We start from the raw sequence: 5,602 nt of genomic DNA, 5'->3' as shown, positions 1-5,602 counted from the left end.
TCCTTGATTGGCCCTAATCTAACTCTAGTCATTCTTTTATTCCTGATATACCTATAGAAAGCCTTAGGGTTTTCTTTGATCCTATCCGCCAATGACTTCTCGTGTCCTCTCCTTGCTCTTCTTAGCTCTCCCTTTATATCCTTCCTGCCTAGCTTGTAACTCTCAAGCGCCCTAACTGAGCCTTCACGTCTCATCCTAACATAAGCCGCCTTCTTCCTCTTGACAAGCGCTTCAACTTCTTTAGTAAACCACGGCTCCCTCGCTCGACAACTTCCTCCCTGCCTCACAGGTACATACTTATCAAGGACACGCATTAGCTGCTCCTTGAATAAGCTTCACATTTCGATTGTGCCCATCCCCTGCAGTTTCCTTCCCCATCCTACGCATCCTAAATCTTGCCTAATCGCATCATAATTTCCTTTCCCCCAGCTATAATTCTTGCCCTGCGGTATATACCTGTCCCTGCCCATCGCTAAGGTAAACCTAACCGAATTGTGATCACTATCACCAAAGTGCTCACCTGCATCTAAATCTAACACCTGGCCGGGTTCATTACCCAGTACCAAATCCAATATGGCATCGCCCCTGGTTGGCCTGTCTACATACTGTGTCAGAAAACCCTCCTGCACACACTGGACAAAAACTGACCCATCTAAAGTACTCGAATTACAGTATTTCCAGTCAATATTTGGAAAGTTAAAGTCCCCCATAACAACTACCCTGTTACTCTCGCCCCTGTCGAGAATCATCTTCGCTATCCTTTCCTCTACATCTCTGGAACTATTCGGAGGTCTATAGAAAACTCCCAACAGGGGAGTTATTCCACTAATTACATTTGCAATAGTTAGTTTGTAAAGCTAAGTAATGGCAGGGCAGCTTGACCAAGTGGAGTGTGCCTCCTGTGGCATGTGGGAAGTCGTGGACGCACCATGTGTCCTTGACAAACACATCTGCAGGAAGTGTCACCAGCTGCTGAAGCTTGAGCTCCAGGTTTCAGAACTCGACTGGTCGCTGGAGTCAATGTGGCACATCCGTGAAGCAGACAACTACGTGGATATCATGTTTCAGGAGGGAGTCACTCCGGAGCTTAAGAGAGCTCTGGCAGAGAGGGACTGGGTGACTGCCAGACAGACAAGAAGGTCAACGTAGGTAGTGCAGGAGTCCCCACGGGGCATCTCACTTTCTAACCAGTATTCAATTCTGAATACTGATGAGAGAGAGGGTTCCTCTGGAGAGTACAGCGAGAGTCATGACCAGAGCACCATGGGTGGCTCAGCTGTGCAGGGAGGGAGGAAAGAGGACAAGAGAGCAATAGTGATAGGGGATTCTATAGTTAGGGGAACAGATAGGCGTTTCTATGTCGCAGTCGTGATTCCAGGATAGTATGTTGCCTCCCTGGTGCAAGGCTCATGGATATCACCGAGCGGCAACAGGGCATTCTGGGGGGTGAGGGTGGACAGCCGGAGGTCATGGTTCACATGGGTACCAATGCTATAGGAAGAAAGAGGGACGAGGTCCTGCAGGCTGAGTTCAGGGAGTTGGAAAGGAGATTAGCAAGCAGGACCTCAAAGGGAGTAATCTCTGGATTACTCCCAAGGTCACGTGCTAGTGAGTATAGAAATAGGAAAATACACCAGATGAATGCATGGCTGGAGGGATGGTGCAGGAGGGAGGGCTTCAGATTTCTGGGGCATTGGGACCGGTTCTGGGGCATTGGGACCTGTACAAGGCGGATGGTCTGCACCTGAACAGGACTGGGAGAAATATCCTTGCATGAAGGTTTGCTGGTGCTGTTGGGGATGGTTTAAACTAGCTTGGCAGGGTGATGGGAACCTGAGTGCAGTCTTCGGTAGGACAATTGCAGGGCAGGGAACAGGAGGCAGAAAATTAGTGAGTGACTCTGAAAGACAGAAGAAGCAAAGGTTAAAAAGTGTGCAGCACAGGAATTTGGCAGTGTTAAATGGTATTTATTTATGAAGGAATATAGTAAATAAAGCCGATGATTTGAGGCACAGATAGACACATGGCAACACAACATCATCGCTATGACGGAAACCTGGCTTCAAGAGGGGCAAGGATGGCAACTCAACATCCCTGGATATTGAGTTTTCAGGCAGGATAGAGAGGGAGATAAAAAAAAGGAGGGGGTGTAGCATTATTAGTTAAGGAATCAATAACAGCTTTGAGGAGGGATGATATGTGAAATGAATCATCAAATGGGGCTATATGGGTGGAGCTCAGAAATAAAAAAGGGGCAGCCACACTACTAGGTGTGTACTATAGACCCCCAAATAGTGAGAGGGAGGTAGAAGAACAAATATGTAGGCAGATTTCTGAGTGCAAAAACTATAGAGCAATAATAGTTGGTGACTTCAATTCTCAATGGGATACAAACAGTGTGAAGGGCACAGAGGGAACAAAATTCTTGAACTGTGTTCAAGAGAACTTTTGGAACCAGCACATTTTTTTTTTAAAATTTCCAAAATATACTTTATTCATAAAAATCTGTAAAAATTACATTGCCAAACAGTTTCCAAACAGCACCAAAAAATACAAACATTGCAAGGGAGATCAGTTTCCTTCAATACTGTCATGAGTTTCTTCCCAACCCTTCCGTTTCACAATTGTCATGTCAATTACAGTTTTACATTTACAGCAATTGAGAATATTAACGATACAGTTCGAGGGGTTTCCCATGGATCCAGCCCCTCAGTCCAGCTTGGTGGGGGAACCTTACACTGTGGTCTTTCCCCATTGAGCCTTTGCTGCGGCTGCCCCAAGCTTTAGTGCGTCCCTCAGCACGTAGTCCTGGACCTTGGAATGTGCCAGTCTGCAACATTCGGTGGTGGACAACTCTTTGCGCTGGAAGACCAGCAAGTTTCGGGCAGACCAAAGGGCGTCTTTCACCGAATTGATATTCCTCCAGCAGCAGTTGATGTTTGTCTCGGTGTGCGTCCCTGGGAACAGCCCGTAGAGCACAGACTCCTGTGTTCCAGAGCTGCTTGGGATGAACCTTGACAAAAACCACTGCATCTCTTTCCACACCTGCTTTGCAAAGGCACATTCCAGGAGGAGGTGTGCGACCGTCTCTTCCCCACCACAGCCAACGCGGGGGCACTGTGCGGAGGGGGCGAGACTTCGGGTGTGCATGAAGGATCTGACGGGGAGGGCCCTTCTCACCACCAGCCAAGCTACGTCTTGGTGCTTGTTTGAAAGTTCTGGTGATGAGGCATTCCGCCAAATGACTTTGACGGTCTGCTCGGGGAACCATCCGACAGGATCCACCGTTTCCTTTTCCCGTAGGGCCTTGAGGACATTCCGTGCAGACCACTGCCTGATGGACCGGTGGTCAAAAGTGTTTTCCCGCAGAAACTGCTCCACGAAGGATAGGTGGTACGGCACCGCCCAACTGCACGGAGCGTTCCGCGGCAATGTGACCAGGCCCATCCTTCGCAACACCGGGGACAGATAGAACCTCAGCACGTAGTGACACTTGGAATTTGCGTACTGGGGATCTACACACAGCTTGATGCAGCCGCACACGAAGGTGGTCATCAGGATGAGGGCCACGTTGGGTACATTTTTCCCACCCTTGTCCAGAGATTGGAACATCGTGTCCCTCCGGACCCGGTCCATTTTAGATCCCCAGACGAAGCGGAAAATGGCTCAGGTGACTGCCACGGCGCAGGAGTGGGGTATGGGCCAGACCTGCGCCACGTAGAGCAACAACGTGAGCGCCTCGCACCTGATGACCAGGTTCTTACCCACAATGGAGAGAGATCGCTGCCCCCACATGCCCAACTTTTGTCGTACCTTGTCTACTCGCTCCTCCCATGTTTTGGTGCACGCCCCGGCCCTTCCGAACCATATCCCCAGCACCTTCAGGTAATCTGACCTGACGGTGAAGGGGACAAAGGATCGGTCAGCCTAGTTGCCAAAGAACATGGCCTCGCTCTTGCCGTGGTTAACTTTGGCTCCCGAGGCCAGTTCGAACTGGTCGCAGATGCTCATCAGTCTGCGCACGGACAGCGGATCCGAGCAGAAAACGGCGACGTCATCCATGTACAGGGAGGTTTTGACCTGAGTGCCTCCGCTGCCTGGGATTGTCACCCCGCTTATGCTTGCATCCTTCCTAATAGACTCAGCAAAGGGTTCAATACAGCAAACAAACAAGACCGGGGACAGAGGACAGCCCTGTCTGACTCCAGATTTGATCGGGAAACTTTCCGATTCCCACCTGTTGATTGAGACTGCGCTACTGATGTTTGTGTAGAGCAGTTGGATCCAATTGCAGATTCCCTCCCCAAACCCCATTTTGGAAAGCACGTCCATCATGTAGGTGTGCGATATCCTGTCAAAAGCCTTCTCCTGGTCCAGGCTGATGAGGCAGGTGTCCACCCTCCTGTCCCGTACGTAGGCGATCGTATCCCTGAGTAGCGCGAGACTATCAGAGATCTTCCTGCCGGGTACAGTACAGGTCTGATCGGGGTGAATCACCAACTCCAGAGCAGACTTGACTCGACTGGCTATGACTTTGGACAGAATCTTGTAATCAACATTAAGCAGTGAGATGGGCCGCCAATTTCTGATTTCTGCCCTCTCCCCCTTCTGCTTTTAAATGAGGGTGATGATGCCTTTTCTCATGGATTCTGACATGCTGCCGGCCAGGAGCATACTCTCGTATACTTCCAGCAGGTCCGGGCCTACCCAGTCCCACAGGGCCGAGTACAACACGACCGGTAAGCCGTCGCTCCCGGGAGTTTTACTCGTCTCGAAAGACTCGACGGCCTTTGTCAGCTCGTCCAGAGTTAGCGGCTTGTCCAGTCTCTCCCAGCACATAACTTTTTTTTTTATTTCCAAAATATACTTTATTCATAAACATCTGTAAAAATTACATTGCCAAACAGTTTCCAAACAGCACCAAAAAATACAAACATTGCAAGGGAGATCAGTTTCCTTCAATACTGTCATGAGTTTCTTCCCAACCCTTCTGTTTCACAATTGTCATGTCAATTACAGTTTTACATTTACAGCAATTGAGAATATTTACGATACAGTTCGAGGGGTTTCCCATTGATCCAGCCCCTCAGTCCAGATTGGTGGGGGAACCTTACACTGTGGTCTTTCCCCATTGAGCCTTTGCTGCGGCTGCCCCAAGCTTTAGTGCGTCCCTCAGCACGTAGTCCTGGACCTTGGAATGTGCCAGTCTGCAACATTCGGTGGTGGACAACTCTTTGCGCTGGAAGACCAGCAAGTTTCGGGCAGACCAAAGGGCGTCTTTCACCGAATTGATAGTCCTCCAGCAGCAGTTGATGTTTGTCTCGGTGTGCGTCCCTGGGAACAGCCCGTAGAGCACAGACTCCTGTGTTCCAGAGCTGCTTGGGATGAACCTTGACAAAAACCACTGCATCTCTTTCCACACCTGCTTTGCAAAGGCACATTCCAGGAGGAGGTGGGCGACCGTCTCTTCCCCACCACGGCCAACGCGGGGGCACTGTGCGGAGGGGGCGAGACTTCGGGTGTGCATGAAGGATCTGACGGGGAGGGCCCTTCTCACCACCAGCCAAGCTACGTCTTGGTGCTTGTTTGAAAGTTCTGGTGA

This window comes from Heterodontus francisci, chromosome 34 (genome assembly GCF_036365525.1).
Source record: "Heterodontus francisci isolate sHetFra1 chromosome 34, sHetFra1.hap1, whole genome shotgun sequence".
NCBI lineage: Eukaryota > Metazoa > Chordata > Chondrichthyes > Heterodontiformes > Heterodontidae > Heterodontus > Heterodontus francisci.
Note: the sequence above shows the minus strand (reverse complement) of the source record.